At 42.1% G+C, this 26,774-nt stretch overlaps 1 protein-coding gene and 1 long non-coding RNA gene across 3 annotated transcripts in view; one reads left to right on the forward strand and one right to left on the reverse strand.

Moving 5' to 3' along the window:
- Gm16035 lies at window positions 1-26,546 on the reverse strand. The gene is made up of 2 exons (XR_868658.3): window positions 26,324-26,546; window positions 1-19,393 (listed from the first exon to the last, which is right to left on the reverse strand). It is a non-coding gene; the product is annotated as a predicted gene 16035 (long non-coding RNA).
- Window positions 1-26,774, forward strand: part of Sdk1 (sidekick cell adhesion molecule 1) — a 974,090-nt gene that overhangs the window by 112,941 nt on the left and 834,375 nt on the right. The gene's annotated exons all lie outside the window — the stretch shown is intronic.

Here is a 26,774-nt window from a genome sequence, read left to right on the forward strand (position 1 = left end):
TTAAGGCATACTCTCTCAGTAATTTGTATTAGTGGCAATAAGAAAAGAATGTGGTCCCTGGAAGTGGGAGGCACTTTTTAAGGATAACAGATCCCTAAAAATGTGTAGATATAGTCATTTGTAAAAGCTAGGGTAACTGTGAGGTTGATATTGCGGTAACCAGGTAGCCTTAAGCAGATTGCTGGTAGGCTATAGATATTAAAGGCTCTTTATGGGCTCAGAGGGAAAGAGTGACTTGTCACTGGAAAGCGTAGGAACATGGACCTATTAGGTAGAGGTAGAAAGCTTACCCGAGTTTCCTGTACGTTGGATGGAAAGCAGAGTTTGTGACCTGTGCACTTGCATATTTACACAAGATTTCCAAGGAAGGTACAGGTGCCACATTCATTCTTTTTGCTGCTTTTGGTGAAATAGAGAAGAAATGATAACAATTCTATAGATTGCAGCTTCAGGTTGATGTATCTGAATGTAGCTGCGTCCTTTCTGCCAGTTTGCCCCAGATGACTACCTAGTGGAGAATAATGTTTCCTCATATGGTCAGATAATATGACATATATTAGAATTGAAGATTCCTCATTAACCTTTAAATATTTACCACTATGACTTCATCATCCAAACCATAGATAAGTATTGTGAGGTTTGTCACGGTACTCAGAAGGCACAGGCAGGCATATCTCTGTGAGTTGGAGGCCAGCCTGGTCTACATAGTGTACACTAGCCAGGGCTCTAAGTGAGAGCCCATTTCAACAAAATAAAACACCACAATAACATTTTTCAAAAGAATTGTGTATTCTCTTCTTTCCCAGACTTTATTTGGAAGTATCTCCTCTGTGTGGGGCTCAAGAGCATCTCCTCCTGCCCCGTCAAAGGTTGTGGCTACCCAAGGCTCATGAACACAGCTGTACTTGGATGTAGGGTCTGTGAAGACAGTCTCAAGTTGAGATGAAGTCATGCAAGATTAGAATAGGCTCCGAGCAATGACTGGAGTCCTTCCAGATGAGGCAGGTTATGCCTCACAGACACATAGGGAGCGTGGCTTGTGAAAATGGAGCCAACTGGAATGACAGTGCCAAAAGCCATAGGATTCCAGCGGTTGTCTGCATCCGCCAGGGAGGTGGTGTCTTGATCTTGGCCTTCTCTCTTCTAGATCTAGCAGAGAATATCCTTTGCCAATAGCTTCGTGATTTGTGGCATTTTTAGAGCAACCACATGGTCCTAATACATCTCTTGACAAGCAGAAATTAAATAAAGCACTCTAATGGTTTAAAAACCTAAATAAAAGACTTCTCTTCTATAAAGTCTAGGTCTGCTCTGACTGTTTTTCAGGACTAGAGTTCTGCAAGTTTCACTGAGGAATCGTAGCTCTTTAAGCAATTCCCCAACCTTTTGTACCAGGTCAGGCTTAGAATGGAGTTAAAAGGGCTTGGATATTGAATCAGATTTAATATCACACTGAGAAAGGACAAGGAAGACCTGGAAGGAAGGTTGTATAGAGTGGCCTGTGTCTTCTGCAGTTTACTGCCTTTGTGTAATACTTGCCCTGGGCTGGCAGGGAAAGAAAAGGGTGACGCTGTGCAAGCTAACTCTTTAGGACATCTGCCTATATATCATTCTTTTCCTCTGATCTGTCAGCCACACATAGCCCTGCTTCATTGTTGGGGCTGAGGACAGCACCATAAGGCCAAACTACTTTTTCTAGAAATGCTAGTAGTAGAGATGCCTCCTTTAGAATAGACTCATCCCTGAAAATTTTGCTTTTAATTAAAGCTGTAAGTGAAATTATATATATATGTATATGTATATGTTATGATTTGCTTTTCAGTAGTCAAATAAAATATTTCTTTTTTTGGTTGAAGATTCATTTTTATTGATTATTTTATTTATTTACATGTCAAATGTTATTCCCCTTCCTAGTCTCCCCTCAACAAACTCCCTATCTCATCCCCCTTTTCCTCTAATAGGGTACTCCCTCACCCACCCACTCCTGCCTTACCACCCACTCACTCCCACCTCACCCCTCTAGCATCCCCCTACACTGGGGCAACAAGCGTCCACAAGACCAAGCACCTCCCCTCCCATTGATGCCAGATAAGGCAGTACTCTGCTACATATGTACCTGGAGCCATGGACCTATCCATGTATATTCTTTGGTTGCTGGTTTAGTCCCTGGGACCTCTGAGGGGTCTGGTAAGTTGATATTGTTATTCTTCCTATGGAGTTGAAGTCCCCTTCAGCTCTTTCAGTCCTTCCCTCAATCTTCCACTGGGGTCCCTGGGCTCAGTCCAATGGTTGTCTGTGAGTGTCTGCATCTGTCTTAGATGCTGCAAGCACTTCTTGGCATCAGCAATAGTTTTGGGGTTTGGTGTCTGTGAATGGGGTAGATCCCAAGGTGGGGCAGTTTCTGGATGGCCTGTCCTTCAGTCTCTGTTCCAAGTTTTGTCCCTGTGTTTCCTTTAGACAGGAACAATTCTGGGTTAAAAATTTTGAGATGTGTGAGTGGCCCCATCCCTCAACTGGGGGCCATTCCTATCTACTGGAGGTGGGCTCTTCAGGTTCTGTCTCTCCTCTGTTGGGTATTTCAATTAATGTCATTCCCATTGGGTCCTGGGAACATCTGTCATTCCTGGCGTCTGATCTAGTGGACAATCCCCCATTCTCTGAACCCCACTGCTGAATATTTCTATTTATTCTTCTGGCCCTCTGAACTTCTCTCCTGTCTCTTCCCATATTTGATCCTGCCCTTTTTTCTCTCTCCCTCCCCTCTTCCACCCAGGTCCCTCCCTCTCTCTACCTCCCATGATTATTTTGTTCCCCCCTCTAAGTGGGATTGAAGCATTCATACTATTCTATCTAGTCAGCTTGGTCCAGGGATCCCTTGACTCTGCTTTCGGCATGCAGGGATTACAGACAAGCCACTGTAGCAAACCACATTTACATGAGTGCTGGGGATCCAAACTCTGAGCCTCATGCTGGTGTAGTGAGCACTTTACCAGCTGAGCCATCTCCCTGGTCCCAAGTAATATCTTTTATCACATAATCACCAAGCAGAATCTATATGGTAAATGAGGTTAAATTTAATCACAAACATGCAAGGCCTTTCCTGAAATGACTGGAGCCCAGAAAGAGCACCAACATACATTTATGATGGAATGTGCCAACATTACAAAGATGGCCTTGTCTTAACATTAACTCACAAGGCTAGTTCCAGTCAGTAGCTAGACAATGAAAACATTTGCATTATGCTCATCTTGAAACTCTAAATAGCCAAGCAGAACAATGCAGTGAGCCCTTGCATTACAGCAGCTTTGAGGATCATCATTGTTTGCAGTTCTAGGGTATTAGTGTTTTGTTTGTTTTATTTTGTTTTCTTGTTATCCGGATACTCCCAAGGCAGGCCCAGCATTCCCAAAGCCTTCTTACCTATGATTTCTTTGCCTTGCACCCCTAACTGTTAGGTTTTGTTTCCAATATGATTCTTGTTCCATTCTGATGAATGAAACTCAGAGCAGACCTTAATATCATCTAATTTCCTATCTGTATTCAGAGTTCAGCAGTTGTTTCTGAAGGTGGTTTTTAAAGGTTGGCTTACTTTAAGGCAGTTTCAATCTAGGTCCCTGCATTGCATCTGACTCTATACATTTATGTAGTAGTATTTATCCTGGATGGAGACCTTGCTCCCTTCCTGACTTCATGGAGGGGATGGCTAGGGTTTGTGCTGTCTTTACATCCTGGTTTGTGGGAAGCTTTACTTGTGGTTTTAGTATGCACTACTGATTTTCCAGAACCACACTTCCTTCATAGTCACCAGACTGCATGTCTTACCTAGCTCATTCCTTATGCTTAGCTGGAATGCTTTACAGACCTTGCCTGGGAGCTGTATGGTTACCTTTAAATACTCTGTCCTGGAAGGGCGGGATGAGCGCACTTTTTTTTTTTTTTTTTTTGTTCCTTTACCAATTTCCAGAGTAATGAACTGATGCCTGCTTGGCTATCTACAGCTGAATTACAAATTATCCCAAGACACCGGGGCATGAAGCGGCAGCTGCTTTATTAACTGTCATGATTTGATAGGTCAGGAATTTTGGAGGGCGTGACTGGGCAGTTTGCTTATGTAGCAGGATTTAGCAGAGGGTGAGCGGGTCTTGGAAGGGCAAGATAGCTTTCTTCACGTGGGAATAGTTAGAGAAGGACATGAGGGAGGGCCCTCCGTCAGCGAGCCCATCCATGCCCTCTCCAGCACGTTCTCACAGCGGAATCCCCTGGGAGCATATTACTCCTTAATCCACTGAACCTCCTGGGATGTGGCCTTGACATCTTAGACTATCATTTCGATTGTGTTCTTTTGGCCACTGAAGTCACTAAGTTTGGCTTGATTTAAGGTGAGACACAAGGAAGGATTGTCACATCTTTCATTTAAGTTGAACTTGTCACCTTTTGGTTGACTGTATGAGCACATTAAAAAACAAAACAGAAAACACCCCCTTACTTTCATTGTGGCATTTTTCAATATACCTGGCATAAGATTGTTATTTTAAACATTATTATTCTTTGGCTGGTGTTTACCAGTGTCTGCTTCTAAGTGTTCTGAACACGGCTGCTGACTTCATCTGAGGCGCTTCCTCATCCCTTCTCCCAGACGCTGGGGGCGTCAAGCTCCCTTTCTGTATTTATTCATCTTCCTGTTCTAGAAGCTTCAAATAAGTGGGACAATGCAGCTTACTTCATTTTGTATGTGATGTATTTCCTTTGGCACACATTGACAGCATGTACCATAAATTCATGCTTTGGGGAGTGGTGTCATTTTTGTGTATTGAGACAGGGCCTTTTAAATACTCTGGGCTGTGTTTGAACTTCTGTGATCCTCCTGCCTCAGCCTCTCGGGTGGTGAGACTTGGTGTGTACCATCATGCCTATCTCTGTTTCCTTTTTAAACTGGATAAAATTAAAATGTGTGTACGTGTCACCTTTCCTGCAGTGAACACTGGTTTACAGGCGCCATTTTTGAATCTGTTATAGTTCTTTCAACTTTATACCCAGGAGTAGAACCGTGCCGTCGTGTGGTCACAGTGTCCCGCTTTATGAAGACGGCTAACACATTTTCAGTAGTGAGCACACCATTGTCCCTACCTAGGTTGTACTCAGATTGCAATTCATACACATCCTTGCCAACATTTGTTTTTGTTTTCATACACAAGAGCCATGTTAGCAGAGAGGCATCTCTGCAGACAGGGATGCTCACTGCAGTTGTGGTTTGAGTAAAAAAGTTGGAAAACAACTGGACTATTTATCATGAGAGAGCATATACCTAAGGCAAACACACAGCAGTTAAATCTAACAGGCTTGTTGGCCATCTAGCCTCTAGGTTTAGGTCTGTAAGTAAAAGTTGTCTGGAGAGGATATAAATCCACAGAACAGCTCGCACATCCTTGTTGTGGCACCGTTGCCTAGATTGTCCTATTACTTTGAAAAACCACCTTGATACACAAAATTGAAATTTCATTTAAATTGCCATTCAGAGCTTATAGTTACATAACTGTGAGAAGCCATTATTGTCTATGCTGGGAACGTTGATGATATTCATGCAGGCTCCATTCCGTGCAGCAAAACTCTCAGAAACAAACAGAATGGCCAGTAGGAAGGGAATAGATGAATCAATGACACATTTGTGCCATGGAATATGACATAGCGAGCACATGGGGGATGTAGCTCCTTACTAAGGCTTTAAAAACAATTTAATAGAGAGAGGTGTGCTTTACATATCATGAGGTTCATCTATTGCAAGCACACAGTTGACTTGTATGACCACCACTCTAAAGGTTTGAAAACAGTTAAATTCACTCCTATCTATCAATGAGTCCTCCTATAGATAACTGTTTCTGTCTTCGAGAACCCCTAAGTACCTACTGTTCTACCTTCCTCTTCCTATAAACTCACCTTTCAGTGGTTTTTTTAGAAATGGTAGCATATGGTGTGCCGGTCTCTTGAATCTAGCTCATTTCATCATGAATATGGTTTTTAAACTTTTTTTCTGCAACCAGATCATGTGTCAGCAATCTGTATCTCTTTATTTTATTACCGAAGAGTGTTTTGCTGTGTAGATAAAACAAATCTCTCTCTCTCCATTCAACAGTTGATGCATATTTTGTTTTATTTGTCAAGTTTTAGTTATTATAGATTGGGCTGCTTTAAATCTTTATGTGGTGAATCTCTCTCTGTATGTGGAAAAAAATATTTAATTATCCCAAAAATAGACAGACTTGCTGGATCACGTGGTCGCTTTGTATTTACACATTTGAGAAACTGAGAAACCGTAGTCCAACCTGGTCTGTACTTCCATTTCTGCTATCAGTGTGTGGAGGGTTCTGCTGTTTCAGTCTTTCAAGCTCATGGTACTATCTGCCTTGAGTGTCCTAGTGTATGACATCTTTTCCTGCAACTGTCACCTGTTCTCAATCCCTGCTTTGGTGAAATATCTTCATATTTTGGTTCATCCCCTGCCATGGCAGTTTTTCTGCATGTAGTTACTTATATGATGCGGACCATGTGAGCATGCTCTCTCAGTCTGTTCTTTGCTTCATGGTGTCATAAATGAAAATATACATTTTGATAAGGTTTAATTTATCAATACATTTTCTTCCATAGTCTGGGCCTTTAGTATTCTGTGTAAAAAATGATTAGCCTCAATTAGATAGTGAAGGCTTCTGAGCCAGTGGTCTTTCTGAGTTAGTATCCATGCACGTTGTTTGGAGGGAGGGCATCTCAGATCATCTTTTTGATGTCTATTTCCTGGTTTTATCTGTTAAGACATCTCCTTTCTTCTGGTGAATCATCTTGGCACCTTCTTTAAAATAACCGTTCTACCTTAAATGTATGGCTTTTTTCTAGATTCTTATTCTTTAATGACTTCTCTTTTTGTGAGTACTAACCTGACTTGATTGTTGGATCATGATAGAAATTTCAAAACTGAAAGTCCTCCACATAGACTTAATTATTCTAAATGTTTCACACTCCCATACACAATTGAAGACCTGCTTGTCAATTTCTTAAAAGAATTTTCTTGAATTTTAATAGGAATGGTTTTGAACCTATAGATCAATTTTGGGAGAATGAACACCTAAATAATATTGGGCTGTTATGACCTTTGTATGTTGGATACTTTATCATTTTTCAAAGTCTTTAACTTCCTTCTACAGACATTTGTAAATTTTAGGGTGAAAATCTTTCAATTCAATTAAATTTATTTGTATATACACCACTAGTGTGAATGGAATTGTACTATAATTTCACTCATCTTTTATTGTCATACAGAGAAACACAGCTGGTCAAACATTTTATTACATTTATTCATTTGTGTGTATTAATTTGTATATGTTGTCATCCCAACCTGTCAGAGGATAGTATGTAGGAACCACTTCTTCCCACCGTGTTGTCCAGGGAATTGAACTCGGGCCATATGTCTTTTCCCCTCTGAGGCACCTCACCAGCCTCTGCATTTGATACTTTCAGATGATTTCATGATGGGCTGCCATCATGAAAGAGGTGTCAGAACTGTGTTCATTTCCTTCTCTTCTTAGCCTGTGTAATCTCAGTTGATGTCCTGTTGAGTTTGCTGGTTCTTCTGCCACTTGGTCTGTGAGTTGTTCCCTAGTGCAAGCATTTCCTTGATTGTTTTACTTTCCAACTTTAGAGTTTGTTTGCTTTCTTTTAATAATGTCTACTGCTTTTACAATTTTTCCCCTGTGAGATAGTATTCTCACACTTTAGTTTTTTAGACAGCACTGCACATATTTGTGATCATTGCCTTAACGCTTTTGTCTTACATCCTTTATCTGGGCTTCCTCGGGGACAACGTCCATCCTCTGCTTCTTCCTGCACTTAGACAATGCTCTGTGTCTTTGCATGTCTCATTGTTTGTTGGAAATTTTAGATGACTCACTGTATAGATTTGGAGACTCCACACCTTTGCAGGGTGTCTTCTGTTACTGTGGTAACTGTGTGTGTTACTGTCGTGAGTGACTTGTGTATCCTGTACTTCTCTGATGAAGTCACCTCTCTGTACTGTGTGTGGCCTCTGAAGTTTCTTTCTTGGTTTGTTTATTAGCAAGTAAATGAGCAGACAAAGACTTGTGAAATCGATTTTACCAATAAATGTCTCAGTCATCTGGGGGGCTGTGTGTTTGTGCTGGCCATTCCTCTGTCAGATAGATTAGGAATCTGCTTTAGTCTTTACTCTCTGGTTCTATGGGACTTAAGGTCATCAGCAACTGAGAGGTTAGGGGACTCCCAGATCTCCCTGGTCATTCACATAACCTCACAGTAGTGCATGGAGTTCTAATGTCCCTTGTAGACATTTAATTTCATGAACCTTCCTTTTAAGTTTTTGACCTGACTCTTGTTTGCCCAGCTGGTATGGCACACTTAATAGCTGTGATGTTAATCAATTGTAGCTGATTGTTTTTGACAAAAGCCCCAGAGACTGGGCTTTTTCTGCTGAGTAAGCTCTCCTGGACATCAAATAATGTTAATGCTCTGTGAATTGGGCTTTCCCACGGAGCTGGAGGGTCAAAGAGCTACAGTGTTGGAGTTGGTGCTTTTTTTTTGCAGAGTTCTGAGCCTGGCGTGTTTTCCCTGTGGCTCCAGGATGGAGCATTCTGTGTATGCTGTGGCTGAGAAGCGGCTACCACAGAGCTTCAGAGAATGGATGCCCTAGGTCAAGTGAAAATGCCATAAACCAAGCTGCCAACAGAGCATCAGCGTTTTTTCCTTGACTAATGCCGTAGGTTGTTGTTTCTCTTTGGTTAATTTCTAGAACTTTGAAAATTCTGTGTTTGAAGACTGTCGCTGCATTTTTATCATTTCTGCAAGTAAAAGCATTTCTGGAAGCCATCACCATTCAGAAGTTTCAGCCCCATACAGATGAATTTTAATAACAAATGAACAAAGTAAGTCCTGAAGACTACAACCCATTTTATAAATATAATACAATACAATATAACACAATACAATAATAAATACAATATGATTTTTATAAACTTTTTATAATCTTTTGAACATAAATATTAAGTAAGCCCTGAAGACATCAACCTATTTCATAAACAGGACTGAAATGCATAAATCAATGGTATTTAAAATATACTTAACATCTGTATTGTACCAAGGTATTGATGGTCATAAAACTATGCAAAGTATAGGGTTCCAGATGGTAGTTACCCATTGGGTAGCAGGCTCAGGTGTGAAGGGGTTTTACACAGGAATATATGTAGTCTCCCACTTTATCTCTGGGGGACACATTTTAAGGCCCCTAGTAGATGCCTGAGAAGTCAAAGCATGGAATCCACTGTATTATTAAAGCTAGCTTGGTAACCACGATGTACTGCAATAGACTATTCAAAACCTACAGCTGATTTTCAGACTTCTTCACTGGACCCTTTTGAGCCATGGTCACCTGTGGGAAAATGAGATCATGCAAAGGAAGTCCACAGACCCTGAGGTAACTGTTGTAATACAAGATTCTGTTTACATCTTGGAATGGTGGCTCCTAGTTTCTTCCCACATCACTGAAAATTTGGCATAAGTAGGCAGTTCATGTTTTTGTTGTTGTTTTGTTTCTTTCACATTAACAGAGCAAAGAAAGAATCTGATTACACAAGAGACTGACCTTCAAAGACATGTTGGCCAGAGCATTGCTTAGGAAGCGAGCTCAAGGTTTCCATGGGCCTGCCCAGTTGGCCCAAATCCAGTGTCTGACCAGGCCGGAGATAAGGGGGATAGGAGTGATGGTAGCAAGTACCCCTGTGAGGTGAGCAGTCACAGAACACTGTCCTGGTTAGATCCCTGCGGTTACCTGTAGCCTGACAGCCCTCTGCTCTCTGCTGTACCCTGAGGAGTAAGCCCAGAGTGCTAACTGTCCAGCAGCAGCGCAGATCATGCTCCCCTCCACAGGTCCATTCTTGATGTTGTTAGCCTCTGGTACCAACACCCGAGGGGTTGCTTTAGGGTGACCGTATGACCAAGGGTTTGAGCGATTCTCAAAGCTCAGAGTATGCAGAGCTGAACATGATATGGATGCAAAATCTGAATTAGAGAAAGTTAAATAAAGTTTTCTCACTTCAAAGGATATTTGTGTTACAGTGAAAGACTCAATGGGTAGCCTTTAAAAATAGGGTTGCTACCATTCAGTAAGGTTTGGTTGAAAGCGTTTTCTGTTTGTTTGTTGTTTGTTTTAGAGAGAGAGAAAAAGAGAGGGGAGGGATAGAGAGAGAGAGAGAGAGAGAGAGAGAGAGAGAGAGAGAACACTTGTAGCATCAAACAGTAGTTCCTAAACATTCCTGGATGGTCTGACGTTGTGGCCCCACCAGGCCAAACTGTCCCTAGTTCACTAGATGCTAAGACCGGGTCTGATCCATTCTTATCCTACTATGAGCAGTAAAGATACTTTTTGAGCCTTAGCTTTACTGTCTGATCTGTGGGATGATATTGTGTCTGTGTAGTGGCTTTAATACTTACTAATATTAGAATGTACAACTTATCTCTTATTTTCTCAGAAACTCAGATTGTAAAGTACCCATTTGAATGCTGGTCAAAATGTGAGCAAATGCCATTTGCACACATGCATAATCATTAGAATGTACCATTAATCAGCAGCCTGCACCGGAAGGCCAGCGCATGGCCCTGCCCTTAGCTCTGTTCATGCTTGTGTGTATTTATGGTGCTGCTTCAGTATCTGCCAATTAGGAAGAAAGAACACCTGCTGTAGGTGTCCCCTGAGCTGGCCATTGTAGGAAGCAGGACAGAAGCACAACGTGGCCCCACTGTCGTGGAGCTCAGTGTGGTTTGTGAGATGTGGCTTTCATGTGAATCATTTGCACCAAAGCAGCACCATTTAAAGAAAATAACATACAGAAAATATGCACATAAAGAGCAGAGAAAGAGGAAGCTCGGCATGGCAGCGTGTGGCTCAGTAGCATGTATGGAGGACGTGTCAAAAATATGCTTCTTAGGGGAGGCTTTAATGAGGACTAAAGCACTGAGCGACGGTAATGCTCAGCCCGAGAACAATGGCAGGAGGACTTCAGCAGTTTTTATTGTGTCTTCCTAAGAAAATTACTTGGAAGCACAATATTCATTTTTGAAGAGGGAAAGACTAAGTGTAAGGAAAGAAATTTCTCCTAAATACTATTATAAAGTTTGAGCATTTCTATTATGATTTTATGACCTCCCATCTGTGGTAGATGCTTTATTGAGATTATTGGGATGTTACCATCAAGCTGTGACAACGATGCTTTAAAGGTCACACACAAAACACAATTAAATTTTCCAAGTGGAATAGGAATATGCATTGTGAAAGGCAAATACTTTGAAGTAGTTTTTTTTTTCCCCGAGTGGGCCATTTCACGATGACATTTTGAGGTGCTTAAATAAATCACAATGTTGTTTTTCTTCTTGATTGCAATTTTCCCTTATCTATTTGTATAGCTTAAAAATAGAAACTGGCATACTCAAGTCTCAATGTTATTGAGCCTATTAGTTAATATAAACTTTATCCGAAACTCAACAATAGATTTCATTGTAACCGTGGAAACTTATTGTGGTTCTTTCGCTCTTATACAAGTGTGAGGATGTCTGGTTGATAGAGACTGAGTTATTCATACTTTGGCTTGTTACAAGCTGGATAATCCGACATTTCCACAGACTTCTCATCAGCATATTCAGTAGGAGAACCCTTTATTTTCAAAACCTGTTATTCTGTTTTATTTGCCTTTTTTTCCTTTGTCATTCATGAATGTAATGAGTGATTGTTTCACAATTACTAAAACAAATTTAGTTTCTCCAGTCGTTTGTGCCTCAGTGTCTTTATCTGAAAAATGAGGATGATCTTGGGATAGGTGAAAGTTTGTGGAAACATTAAGAACAACAGATGATGTAAAATGTTGGAAACTGAGCCTGATAAGATAGGCCACCCAGTAATGCACTTGCCTCACAAGTGTGAAGACCTGAATTCTATCCCTAGCATACATGGGAAAAGTTAAGTGTGGTGGTCTGTGTTTATTATCCCAGTGCTGGAGTGGAAGTGGGAGGATTTCTTAGTCTTGCTAGCCAGTTACCCTGCCTACTTAGTAAGCTTAGGTGAGTGAGAGAGACCCTGCTTTAAAAATACAGGGGCTCATCTTCTGAGGAATGACAACAGGGTTGGTGTCTGTCTTCCATAAGCAGGTACATATGTACGTCTGCCCACCCCTCAACAAAACCTTTGGGAAGTAGTTCTTCCCATCTTACCTTATAAGTAAAATATAACTTACTACAAATCTGCAACAATACAACAATAAAGATAAAAGTATGCCCTGGAAAATCATCTTTCTGAAGTTAGAGGTTCTATATATAAATGAGTGAGACACTGTTCACATCCCATGAATGCAACCTGGAAATGTACTATTCTGGCCTCAAGTCAGGCATAAAGGCCGTGCATGTGCATACACAGGTACATGTACACTTCACAGTGTGCACATGTGCACTTCACAGTGTATACTTCACAGTGTGCACTTCACATGTGCATACACAGGCACATGTGCACTTCACAGTGTGTACTTCACATGTGCATGCACAGGTACACTTCACAGTGTGCATTTCACATGTGCATGCACAGGTACACTTCACAGTGTGCACTTCACGTGTGCATGCACAGTACACTTCACAGTGTGCATTTCACATGTGCATGCACAGGTACACTTCACAGTGTGCACTTCACATGTGCATATACAGGTACATGTGCACTTCACAGTGTGCATTTCACATGTGCATGCACAGGTACATGTGCACTTCACAGTGTGCATTTCACATGTGCATGCACAGGCACATGCGCACTTCACAGTGTGCATTTCACATGTGCATGCACAGGCACATGTGCACTTCACAGTGTGCATTTCACATGTGCATGCACAGGCACATGTGCTCTTCACAGTGTGCACTTCACATGTGCATACACAGGCACATGTGCACTTCACAGTGTGCACTTCACATGTACATACACAGGCACATGTGCACTTCACAGGGGTTACATACTTACAAGTGATCACATGCTGGTGTTTTCTGATTTGTGGTGTTGACTTATAAATGCCACTGTGTAATTAAAAAGGAATTATTAGCAGCTTAACGACTTGGATGCCATGAGGAAGGTGATAGAAACATGAGAACCAAGAGTGAAGACATACATCCCATTCAAAAAGACTCAGTGTTTTGTTTTTTGTTTTTGGTGGTGTGTGTGGAGGCCAGAGGTCAATCTCAGGTGACTTTCTCTATTGATCTTCACTCTAAAAACATTTATTTATGTCTTCATTTGTTTGTTTGTTCACTTATTTGTTTTTGGAACAGCATCTCTCACTGAACCTAGAGTTCATGTACTAGGCTAGGCTGTCCAGCGGTAAGGCCCTGGGTTCTTCTGTGTTCTGATGACATCTGGCTCCTTACCTGGTTGCTGGGCATCTCAGTTCAGGTGCTCAGGCTTTTGCAGCAAGCCCTACTCACTGAGCCCTATCCCCAGGCCCCTTAACCATTTGTTTTTAAGTTCTATGATAACTGTTAAGATACAGTGTTCCAATTTTCTGAATTCATACCGGATGCCCACTTGTATAACCCCTGTGAAGTGTACATGTACCTGTGTATGCGCATGCCTGGCCTTTGTTTCTGACTTGAGACTACAGTAGTACATTTCCAGGTTGCAATCAAGGGATATGAATGGTGTCTCACTCATTTATACATAGAATTTCTAACTTCAGAAAGATAATTTTCCAGTGTACATCTTTATTGTTGTATTATTACAGATTTGTGTGTAAATTACATTTTTTCTATGTGGGTTATCATTTTCTTGTCCAAATTTCTAAATGGTTTAGAGGGAAAAAAAATACACAGTTGGGATTCAAGAACTGAAGGAGCTTCTGGGGAGCATGGGCTCTGATGTGGGCCTTCCCCAGCAGCCTTTGTGGCTTTGGGAGGCCTCAGGTTTCTCTTTAAAGAAGATTTATCCAACCCTGGGCTCCTTGATAAACAAGGAATTAATTGGCTCCCAGGTAAGCCAGAATTGAAAGCATCATTATTAATGGAGTCTGTTGACTTTGTTTATTACATGATGTAGTCTTGTAGTGTGCTCACGGGCTTTGGTTCTGTTTGTTTGTTGTTTTTTTGTTTTGTGGGAGATGGTATGTAAGAAGAGTCAATACAAAAGGCCCTCATTGGAAAGTGTTTAAAATTATGAAGTGCTTCCAAACTGGTTTTGAAAGCTTCTCTGGGCTGAGAGCCAGTTGATTGTTGTCAGTGTTCTTATGTGACCGAGGTCAAGTGCTCAGAGCCTGAGCAACCGCATTGGTTAATGGCCCAGCCCTGTGCAGTGCTACAATATGAGATCCTTTAAAATGCTGCTGTGATTGGAATTTTAACAGATGTGCTTCGATTGGGCAAGAATGTAAAAGCTATTTTGGAGTATGTTCAAAAGCACATGGTTTCAAACATTGTAACTTGTTAATTTTCTCCCCTGTAATGAATGTAATAAGACTGGGGTTTGTATTAAGTTAATGAAAATATTCAAATGAGACTAGAAGAAAGGCATTGTCTGTTTTGAGAGAGATTTAGAGAAAAAAAGTATACACTAGGGTTTCCAGAACTGAACGAGCTTCCAGGGAGCATGTGGTCCTTCCCAGCAGCCTTTGTGGCTTTGGGAAGCCTCGGGTTTCTCATTGAAGAAGATTTATCCAACCCTGGGCTCATCCAACTTCCTTATTCCTAAAAGTGTTTTTAGTACTGCAGTACATTAAAGAAATAAGCATAGCATATTGATTGGGGAACTCTAAGGAACTCTGCTATTAATCGGAGTTGAGGTAGGAGGGGCAGGGTAGAATAGGGGCTAAAACTCGGCCCCATAGTGTCGCAGCCTTGTCATAGCACAGATTTTACACAGTGGAAAAGAGGGCAGCCTGCTGCTCAGGTTTGGACACCAGTTTTACTCTCTGCAGCAGACAGAGTGTCAGAAAGTTTGAGTTTATGCAGCAGCATCTGCAGCGTCATCCGTGTGTGTGCTCCATGGCCTCCATAGTCTGTTCTTCCTCATCTCATACTGGGCTGTTTCTCTTTTCTCCTGCCCTTTTCAGCCTTTGAGTTCACGCCACGCTGGGGTGGTATGCCCACAGGTAGATGTTGAGTAGGAGTGGCTTGTGTGTGTGTAATGGACTTGCTTCTGCCGCCTTGCCGACCTGGAGCAGAGGCTAGGGAAACATCAACAGCAGCTCTGGAGAGGGCTTGACACCGGCCCTTTGCAATTTATCTTATTACCTCAGTAGAGTTCTGTTGCCTTTCATTTTCTCAACAAACTCTAGAAACAAGCTAGTCGGGTAGTTAATCCAAATGATTTCTGTTCTCATTTAAAAGCTGATGCATTGAAATGTGAACTAAGTCAATTACTGTCACAGTGAGTTTCCCTGGACATGGAATTTGGATGTGTGTATTTCATCAGACTCTTGCCTGTGAAGATTACCAGTCTATATCTGTATAACACTTTTCATATACTACAGAGCCCTAGATCTGTCCTTATATAGTGCTGGCCTTTCGGTCTGGAGTATTCTCCTAAGTCCATTGTATTGAAGGCTTGGTGCTATGGGACCTGGTGGAATCACTAGGGGTTGGGGTAGTGGACAAAAGTTAGACCATTGGAGACATAATCTTAAAAAAGATATTTGGATCTCAGCTGCTTCTTGGCTGCCATGGGATGATTGCTATGCTCTACCACCTACCTATGGCCTCATGGAAGAACCAACCAGACCAATCAACCAATCCACCTGACTGGAACCTTCAAAACTGTGAGCCAAAGGAAACCTTGTGTTCCTAAGTCAGATCACCTCAGGTGTTCACCATGCCACCAGAGAGTAGCAAGTACATCAGCACCCGTGCTCTGCATTTGTATCTGAGGAGACCTGGCTGGATTCCCCTTTCCATTTCTGCTCTGCTTCCTTGGTACTTTATTGCCAAGTTCATACTCTCTAGACTCCGGCAGACATGTTCATATCTTAGCTCTCTTCCCACATTGGTTTCAGTGCATTCATCAACCTGAGAGATTGTTTTTTAACTCACGGAGATATACTTGAGAGTGTTAAGCATCCAGCCAGGGCACTACACAGGGATAAGCCAATATCCTAGTGTTTGCATGCTTGAGAAGAGAAGATAGTTGGGGTGGGAGGGGGGTGGTCATTAATCTCTGATTATTCATCACAAGTTGTTTGAATTATTGACAGTCTACTCAACACATATACTGACATTACATAGACATACACACATATGTGTATGTAAGCACAAAAATGAAACTATAAAGTTAATTGATGAATCACGGAGTTTTTGACGCTGTGAAATAAACAGGAACGGTACATTTATCAAAACAATGCATTCACATAAAGCAGGAACTTTCCTATTCTAGTTTGTCCTTCTATGTGGCTCAGACTGAGTGAACTCCAGAGCAAGTGGGCCACAGAGTAGAGGTTGCCAAAGGATCCATGATTGGAGAAGAGGACGAGGTCATGCTTTCATGCTGAGTCATGTTCCCTGCCTGTACTGTGCGGGGACACAGGCAAGGGATGCTGGTGTGCAGTAATGATGCGTGGGGGCAGTGCGGTCCTTAGCTGGAGTCTTGCTTCCTTCTCAGTTCACAAGCCCCTCCCCACTTCCTACACAGCAGGATTCCTGGGCGTTATGTGAGCAGTTCCAGAGCCCACAACAGGAAACTTCTTTTTCTTTTTTTGATTTTTGGTACTGGGCATGGAACTTAATGCGTGTGCTTTCTAGTCAAGCAGTCTATGCCTGTGCTATCGACCTCAGCCCTCTTTTTACCTTTCATTTTAAGACATGGCCTCCTTAAGTTGCTCAGGCTGGCTTTGAACTCTCTTTGTAGTCAAGGTCGACCTTAAACTTGCCATCCCCCTGCCTCAATGTCCTGGAGTAGCTGGGAGGACGGGCCAGCCCCACCAGACGTGGTTCAGCAAGACTTTTGTAAGAATATAGTATTTGCTGATAGGCACCATCCATCCTGAATTTGTTAGTGGCTGATGGATAGCAAAGCTTGTAGGAGCCCTCTTCTACAGGGCAAGGCATTATGAAATTTTATTTCTTTTGAGCAATGTACTTTGTGAACAAATCTTTGGATAACTGATCAGCACCTTACATCTGCAATAAAGATATCTGAGCCAAAGAGTAAATAAATGAAGGAAAAATAAATATACTAACAGTTTACTCATATCCAGAAATTAGTTATCTCAGGGGGTGATATTGAGTAACTCGCCATCATTTAATAAATTAGATATTTTTCTTTAGGAAATGAACCTTTTGTTAGTGAGCTACCCAGTAGTTTATTCTGATCACCCAGGCTGGCTACAGGAAATTAGACATTAATTTATTTCATTTAATGGTTATGGTATTTAATTGCCTGTTATGTCAGGCACTGTTGTAGGCATCAGCTACACAAGGACCAATGAGAAGATTTCATTCTCAGTGGGTTCCCAGGCTTGAGGCAGGGAGAACCATGAAAGCAAAACTTCCAGCGACTTACTGTGTGCTTCATAGACCAGACCTTATGCGAGACTCTGTCAAAAGAGGTAGATAGACCCTCCCTGTCAGCACTCTGAAGTGTCAGAAGAATGAGTTAGGCAGGACTGAGCAGACAACTAGATGCCAGAAAGAACTGAGTACAGGCTAGTGTTGTGGAATGACCTAGGGAAAACTATTGTGTACATTTTAACTTTGTTTCAAACTAATTTACTTTATGTCTACAATGTTGCTTTTTATTTATTTCACATTATTGTAAAATGACCTTGTCTTTAATTATAAAGATTGACACATTGGGTTTTTTTAAATTATACTGTGATGGTTACCTTAAAAATGTTTTATTTATTTTATTTATACCACGGTGTACCTGTATATGTATGCGTATATATGTGTGAGTGTGTATATATATACACACACAATGTGCATACCTAATTCCTTTATAGGTCATAAGAGGTCCCCTAGAACTGGGGTTAGAGATGGCTGTGGGCTGATGTATGAGTGTTGAAAATTGAACCTACATCGTCTGCAAGCTCAGCAAGTGATCTTAACTGCTGAGCTCTCTCTCCAGCCCAGCTGTTATTTCTAAAGGAAATTATGATCCGAATTCTGCAAGACAAATGGCTGGAAAATAATATTTTTGAGTATCTAATCTTTCTTGTTCTGCAAGAAGGCTATAAAGGATTACTCTTTGTTTCTTACATGTTGATCATACTTTTTAGGTACCCATTTGCATAAACTTACTGATTTGACCTGGCCTCCAATGAACTATTATCTTTCAATGTGTAAGGCAATAGTATAGGGTCCTCTGTTTATGAGCTGTTGTCTTTAATACGTATATTTTAATTTATAAAATATGTATATTTTAATTCAAGTTTTTAAAAATTTGCAGGCTCTTGTATTCAGTCATGTTCAATAATAATATATCATAAAATGGCCATGTTATTTATTTACCAAAGGCATGCAATATTTATTTAGCAGTTTGCAGTTTTAGGATAATTGCGCAATGCAGTTCCCCTTGCATTTCAAAGATCTAACTAGTTAATTAGCTTAAGTGGTTCTGTCAAGTCTATTGACAGTTGGCGGTCTATAGTGCTGGCCTGTCATGGGGCTAATATAAAACCCTTAAGAATGGCTCTGCTGTGGTTAGCTTCCCCCTCAGCTTGAGATAGGAGTTGGCTTTCTTTCTCATGACATTAAAACAAAATCAGTTAATATATACTGACCCTTTTGCTTCTGAATACTGTGATCCTTCCTGCTCAGTTTCATGATGGTGTTCTTCACCAAGACTGCACACATCTTCATACTGTTAAACATCACTCTCCACTCCACTCCCACATGATGTTCTGCTTTAAGATGCTGTTATGTTTGGGTTTGGGGATGCTCTTCAAGGCCCCTGGAGAGTCTGCAAGGAAATGGCACCTGATTGTATATATGTCTCTGCTCTTTTGTCTGTGGCTTGTTGCTCATGCAGTCAGGAGGTCTCGATCTGCTATGCCTCCACTACCTGGTCGGTGGCTGTATGAGGAAGTTTGGAGAATTGGCACCCTGTTTCTGTTAACCTTGATCCAAGTTCAACACTTAACCCAAATTGTATATTTAACACTTTATTTGCCTGCAAAATCTATTCTTCAGGCAGGACAGGGGTAGAGCAAGTGGAAATGGAGGAAGAAGAAGGAACTCCAGGGGTGAGGAAATCTGTGCTGGAGCTGAGGTAGAGAGGGAGCAGGAGGCTGGAGAGCTAGGAAGGCCTGAGGGTTGCTCCTGGTGCTGGCCGACTCCAGGCAGGAAGATGAGACTGTGCTCTGTGTCTGGTGAGGTTCTGTAGAAAGGAGTGAAATATGGGCTTGCTATGTTCATATGTACATATGTTTGTGTGTATTCATGTATGTGCATGTTTGTGGAGGCCAGAGATCAGTGTCAGGAGTATGCTGTTCACTCACTACCTTATGTTTTGAGACCAAACCTGGAGTTCATCTATGTAGCTAGACTGGCTGGCCATTGCGTTCTAAAGGTCTTTCTGTCTCCACTTTCTCAGTTTTGGCATTACAAGTGACCACCAGTTCCTGGTGTCTTCATAGGTGCCTGGGATCTGAACTCAGGTTCTTACATTTTCAGGGCAGTTTGGATTTTATCATTTCTTTCTGTTGATAAAGTGCCATGTGGAAGTCTCCTAGCAGAGTTTAGATAAACGGAGCAGTGAATTAGGCAGGCTGTATGTCTAAGAGTGTCTAGGACAGTCTCAGAACAGTTATTGGTGGTGTTTTGAGTTCTTACCACCATGGGGATCTGCTCTAAGCCTGTGCCTCAGCTGCCTCACCTGTATGGGACCTAATAATAGGATTCTTAGTGAGGATTAAACAAATACATATACACAAATCGCTTAGCTGTAGCTGGCATATAATAAGTGATATTTAAAGGTTATCGGCATTGTCATCTGCATTTCATCCAGTCTCCTTTGGAAAGGGCAGTGTGTGTGTGTGTGTGTGTGTGTGTGTATGTGTTCCACAGAAGAGGAAGCTGCGGCTCCAGGAACTTACCTGCTCTCTAAGTTGCAGTTACAGTTTGAACCCATATGAAACTGTGTTCTTGTTTTTAAATTTAAATTAATTTTCTGAATTTATTTGTTTTAAATTGGTGTACAGTGTAATTGGTATATGTTTTCTTATGGCGTGTTTGTACAGTTTGCTTTGGCTGATTGTCCATCCTCTCCCTGATCTTTCCCCCTCCCCCATTTATGCCCATCCACCCCTCCACCCCCAGGATTCACCTTTCAATCTCATCTCACGTGTGTTTTATTACCCTCCCTACCCAATTCCTTGAACCCTCTTTTTTTTCCCCACTCACAGATACATTCTAGCTTTTTGACCTCTGCACCTTCTAACTCTCTCATAAATAGGAACATACACATAGAGCTTGTGAGCTGGGCTCTGCAGGTGAGAGCCTGCTATACTCACTTCCTTCTCCCCCGCACCCCCACTCCTCTGGAGACATTGGTCTATTTGGCAGAGGCCTCATAGTACAGAGTAGAGTTTCATGTAAAGGCTGCGGGAGGAATTAAACAGACAAGGGCCCTTTAGAAACATCTAAGAAGAACTTTTCCATGACAGTTTGTAAGAGATCTTACAGAAAGAACAATGGGGGTTGGCATTTGAACTACATGGAGGAACAATGGAGAGAGAAGGGGAGGCCAGCACAGGGCAGAGCCAAGTCAGGGAGAGAACTAGAGAGTGAGAGGAAGAACTGTGTCCTTTCTGCATTCAGGAGCAAAGGAGCCTCCAAATGTACCGATGCCTGGCACTGCCAGCAGCTGCATAGGGCTTAGAGAGAAGGGGCTCTCCTTGGTTGTAGCAGATAAAATTTATTTACTGTTGAGGCTGAAAACAGTTGGCCATGAGTCAAACTGTAGGACACAGAAACCTAGGAAGGATTCAGTGATACAGATGAGCCAGGAGCTAAGTTTAGAGCTTAGATTGGTTCCTTTGAGTCCCCTCTCTCCCTCCCTTCCTAGTTCATATGTTTTACTAGTAGAGCATTCTAGTAGCAAACAGCATGTGACATTTGTCAGCTTAATTAGATGTCCAGTTACAAAACTCAGCTATCTCGTGTAACCATTGCTTCTCAGTCCATCTGAAGAGAGAGAGACAGATAAGCAGCTGGGGAAGGGGAGCCATGCCACAGGGAGCCTGTGACTGCCACCTCTCAATGCAGAGGGTTCTCTCATCCCTCTGAGTCCTCTCACCCCCCCGCCCCCCGCTGTGTTTGTGTGGCTACTCTCTTTATACTTAGAAAGTTTCAAGTGGAAATTTGAAAGCAAAAGGCTGGGACCTGTGAAAGTTAACATGTATAATGTCTCTGGACTTGATAGCATTCACTGGGTATAAATTGACTCCCTACAATGGTGCCCAGCACATAGTAGGTCCCTAATTTCAAATAAGAAGTATGGCACAACTCTTCCTAGAGCTTTCATTGATATAGCTTAGGAAAAAATTATCCAATACAGCACAATGATAAGCATATGTATTTATTTAGATTAACAAAGTAGTATAGAATTCTGATTGTTGAGTTGTTGCTGTAAGTCCAGTGTCTGTTATATGACAATTTGACTTTTATATGATTTTGGTTGAGCGCATTCCTGCACAGGAATGTGCTGGTCCTTGTGCTGGTGGATGCATAGTGGGCTTAAGCCAAGATCCAAAACAGGGCAGGAACAGTCGATCCCTGGACCTGTAGGCCAGCATGAGTGAGCTCCGGTGGTCCTGGGTTCCCAGACCTAGAAACTCACTGTGCAGTGTCCTTTTAGGTAGCATCGTGGTTTACTTTATTAAAGAGTAGAGAAGTGATCCAAGTTGGAATGGTTTCCCGTGAGCCCTGAGTAACAAGCTTCCTGATCCTGGATATTAATCTTAGCAGCTGTAGTTTGAGAACCTACTCTTCACCAGGGTTTCAGGGATGTAGAGAAGAGAAAAGCATTCAATCCTGGGGACGCATACCATCTAAACCGGTAGATGGAGGCTGTAGTGGGAAGATGGGTGGTACATGATGCGGCCACTGCCGAGATCTGATGGTACTACTGCAGAGCGTTCTCACCAGTACCCAGAGGAAAAGAAGTCATTTCCAATGGGAGTCATCTTATACAGAAAAACTCATGAAACATGATGTTGGAAATGGAGGGTATCATTAGAAGAGAAAGAAAAATGATATTCCTAGCAGAGATTGAGGGAGATAAAGAGGCACAGAGATAGGAGGAAGCAGATTTATAATTTGTTTGGGATTTGTCAAAGAAAAAGAGAACTGAGTTTGAAAATACATTATTTGGACAGTTAATATATGTATCTACTTCAAAATTCAAGACGTTTAAAGAGATCTACAGAGAAAAGTTCCAGGCCCTCTGTTCCAAGCATAGCTGAAGTTTCTCGTCTCCCCTTTACTTTCTGACATGGCACTGAATTCTGATACTCTTCTGTGGCTAGCCTGTTTTTTACTTCCACATTTCTTTAGAACACTCTTTAATAGGTATTCAGCCAGCACACATAGCTTCTTTATTAAAGTGCTGTATAGTTATCTTCCACATTGCTGTGGCAAAATACTTGGCAAAAGCAACTTTAGGAATTCTGGGTCTGTGTTGGCTCTCAGGTCAAGGGGCTACAGTTTGTTACAGCAGGACTGTGAGGCAGTGGGTCATACAGTATGTGTAGCCCATGGAATGATGCCTTGCCACTCCACAGTAAGTATGGGACTTTCTACCCCAATTAACCCAGTCTAGAAACTCCCTCACAGATGTGATCAGAGATGTGTTTCTGAGATAAGTCTAGATTCTATGGAGTTGACAGTAGTCACCACCACAGGGGGATTTTACAGTGTTCCACAACATGGCTGGGCTATCATTTCAGCCAGCCTCTTAGACAGACACAGCAATGTTTTCTGTTACACAGAGTATTCTAAAGAAGATCCTTTCACATGCATCACTTTACACGTGTGCACAGGAAGCTGTGTAGCAGTTCTTAGGGCAGCTGCATAAAAGGTCTGTGCAGTCAGGATGTGAAAGGATGGACCCAGGAGCCTTGTGCAGGGGCTGTAAATGTGCGAAAGTCTTTTAATTACAAAGCAGTGTCTCCTCTGTGCTGTGCTATAAACTGCCAATTATGAATTTATTTAGGTTAATCAGTAATCCATGCCTGGAAGATTTAAGGAATGTGACCTTTCCAAGGCATATTATCTTTAATCACTATGCTTTCGACCTAATGCCCAAGTGAGACTGAGCCATCTAGTAACATATTTATTACCAGCCTACCATTTGGTTTAGGGCAACAGCAGAACAATAGTTCCTGCTCTCTGGAAACTTGTGTTTTAGTAAATAAACAGTGTGATAATTCTAGTGGCCGTTAGACATTATGAAGAATAAGCGATTGCAGTTTATTATTCATAAGTGAGATTATTTAAAAATGGTGGACCATCACGAAAAGTATCAACCAAAGTAGTATTTCAGCTAAACTTGGGTGACATAGAAAAATGAGACCTGTGAAAAATCACTAGGGGAAGCCATAAGAATAAAATTGCAAAGAGCTAGACCCAAGAGTAAGCCTGTGGGGCTTCAGAGGCAAGCGGGAGCAAAGAGCATGCAGCCTTTGCAACCTGAAGCTGGGGACACTGGCAGAGAGATATGGGTACGCTCTTGGCATGTAGAAAGCCTGGATGATGCTAACCAGGGACACGGTGCTGAGGCTGGTTAAAAAGCTAAGTGGGGTTGCTGCTGAGGTATGGACTCTGAGAGGCCAGGGCTAAGAAGGAGAAACAGGCTGGGAGGTGTTTGCAAGTCTAGCTGAGTGTGCGTGTGCATGCTGGTTGGGCTGAAGTGGCAACAACAGAGATGGACGTGGCTTGAAAGACCCATGAGGAGGAGGAGGAGAGCTTACTGATGGCTTAGAAGTGACAGATGGGGAGAAAGAGGAATCCAGAAGACTTTTTACAATTTTGGTTTGCAAATGCTTGGGAATAGAAGCAGGAAGAGACAACTGGGGTGGCATGGAAGTAACTGTGAAGAGTCCCAGGAGCTCTGTGAGAGAAATGATCTCATGCTAGCAGAGTGAACTATTTTGGCTGGCCTTGGAGAGAGGGGGAGTGCTAGAATCTGGAGATGTGACATCTCCAATCAGGTCCTCCACTATGATTCTCAGAGTCCTGAGGTGGAGACAACATCCAGCAACAGCACAAAATGTCCCCAGATCTGGAAAACATTCATCTCTTTTTAAATTTTTTTCTTCCTTATGTCTATGGACCTTTACAAAAAATGAGCAAAATCAGCAAATTCACGGAATTGAAAAAGTAATGGCTTACTTGCTGTGTGTGTGTGTCCACCTAATATAAATTACATGCTATGAAACTTACCATTTTAAAGTACACAATTCAGTTATCTTCCAAACATGTTCCCTCGATTGCATGGTCATCTACACTTTCAACTCTTTGCAGAACTCATGCCAATTAACAGCCACCTCAGTCCCCTGGCCCTGTTTTAGATGCGTTCATACATGGGCTCACATGTGTTTGCTTGTGTGATTGACTTCTCCTACTTAGCATAGTGTTGGAAAGATTAGTCTACATTGTTTCATGTGTCCTGATTTCATTGTCTAAAATCTGTCCTCTGAGTTGTTTACAAAGCTGTGATCCTTAGCATTCAGATTCTCCTCTGGACACATTTCCAATTTTCTTGCGTCTGCATCTGGAAGCAGAGTCACTGGGAACTAACTGGGTTTACTCCTTTGAGGCTGTATAAAACTTTATGGTGTCTACAAAGTGCTTTGTTTTCCTTTATGTAACCTAGTCGTCACAACCATTGACTGAGAAAGGACAAACAAGGTTGGAATGGGCAAAAGAAAAATTTTCTTTTGCCATAAAAACATTTAAAATGCTTTGATTGACTATGAATGGCCAGATCTAGAAACTGTGACATGTATTTATCAATGAAAATTGGTATTTTATGTGGCATGTATGTGTGTGTATGAGTTTAGAGTCATCAAACCTAGATCCATATTATCTTGGCTGGGGTAGACTAAAATCAAGCAGTAAAGGGTCAAAAAGTGATTTGAAGAGTGATGCCCTTTATCTGAGAAAACCACAAAGTGATAGTGTTCAAATATGGATGTAGATGCAACTGTGTACACACAGAAAAGCATACAAAGAGCTTAAAGGACCCTCACCAATCTGCAATATTGGCTGCTCTGCAGTGGCTTCCTGAACTCTAAAAGCTGAGTTCTCCACAGCAAACCTGTACAAATGATCTCCATCACAAGGCTGTGCAGTTCTTTGGAGTGGGCACTGTCTTCTCCATTGCTTGGTGTCTGTGGCCCAACACATGCATGCTGAAAGCATTCTAGTTCATTCAAATTGTTTTGGGATGTGCGAGGCCACGGCTACTAAATAAGTCATTCCCATTTTTCTGCTCATTGTCTCTGCTCCATTCCTTCATATTCAGTTAGTGTTGTCATAATGGGAGGATTGCAATTACAAGAGCAGTTTCGAGTGACAGGGCATACTAACGAAGCAGATGGTGGGCTCTGGGAAGCAGGGTGAAAGACTCACTGCTAAAAGCATTGCTGTCGCCTTTAAAGTACAGAGTATTTTATGATTTCTCAGTAGATTTTATCTTCATTGTCAAGGTAATGATTATGGATCAAATAAATCTTTATGGCATTGTTGTATCAAGTGTCAGATTACACAGTTCAGTTAGGTAGCTGTGGAAGGAAAGATGTCTGATGAGATCTGAAAGTGGTGGGACTGAGGTTTGCACGTTCCAGGAAGGGGCTGCTCTCTGTTCCCATGGAGAGGAGAATGCTCTCCCACATTGGCCTCCCCTTCTTTCTCTTTATTAACTTCCCCATAGGGCAACAGCAGGGGAATTGTAAAGTTCAGAACTTGACATTAATATGCGTGAAGTCACTGTTTCCACATGGCCTCCATCTTCCTCTTTATCTGTGTATTTCACAGAATAGAAAAAGTGCCTGCTCTCTGACTTAATTGCCTCCTGCCTTCAGGCAGTCAGAACTGGAGCTGTGGTCCTGGCAGGCCCAGACTGGCCTGTGGTTTCTAACCCAGTCAGTGTCTCAGACCACACATGCTTACTGTGTGAACCCACTGCCTCTAGGTCAGGGGGAGAGGGGAGGGGAAGGGGCAGGGGAGGGGGGAGATGGAGAGAGGCCTAGTCCCACATCCAGCCTGTACACCTCGAGCCTTCTTTGCCCCTTTGCCGACTTACCTCTGGCTGTAGCGAGCTCAGCAGACTGCCTCCTGTTCTGGGCCATTCTTCTGTTTCCTCTCCCTTCTGTGGTCAAGCTCTGCTGACTCCTGAGTATCTCTCCCACTCGCCCCAAGGCTGTACAGAATGCTCTCCTCTGCTAAGGTAGATGTGGCCTAGGAGTAGGAGCTCACCATCTGCCCTGCTTCCCTTCTGCAGTGTTGATCACATTGTAGTTAAATATTTACCTGCGCTCTGATTTATTGGTTGCTTTCCTCATTTCCATTACAGTCTCCACATTGTGATCACAGCGTGCAGTGCAATGCCTGGTACACAGTCTGTGGCTAATGGAGATTTGTAGAGTGAGGGAAATAGCAGTCCCCTACTGCCCTGTGGTACTGAGATGGGGCAGAGCAGCTTTCAAAAGATAGGTGTATTTGGCAAGAGAAGTCATTGGATATTGTAGAAAAAA

This window comes from Mus musculus, chromosome 5, assembly GCF_000001635.26.
Source record: "Mus musculus strain C57BL/6J chromosome 5, GRCm38.p6 C57BL/6J".
Classification (NCBI taxonomy): Eukaryota; Metazoa; Chordata; class Mammalia; order Rodentia; family Muridae; genus Mus; species Mus musculus.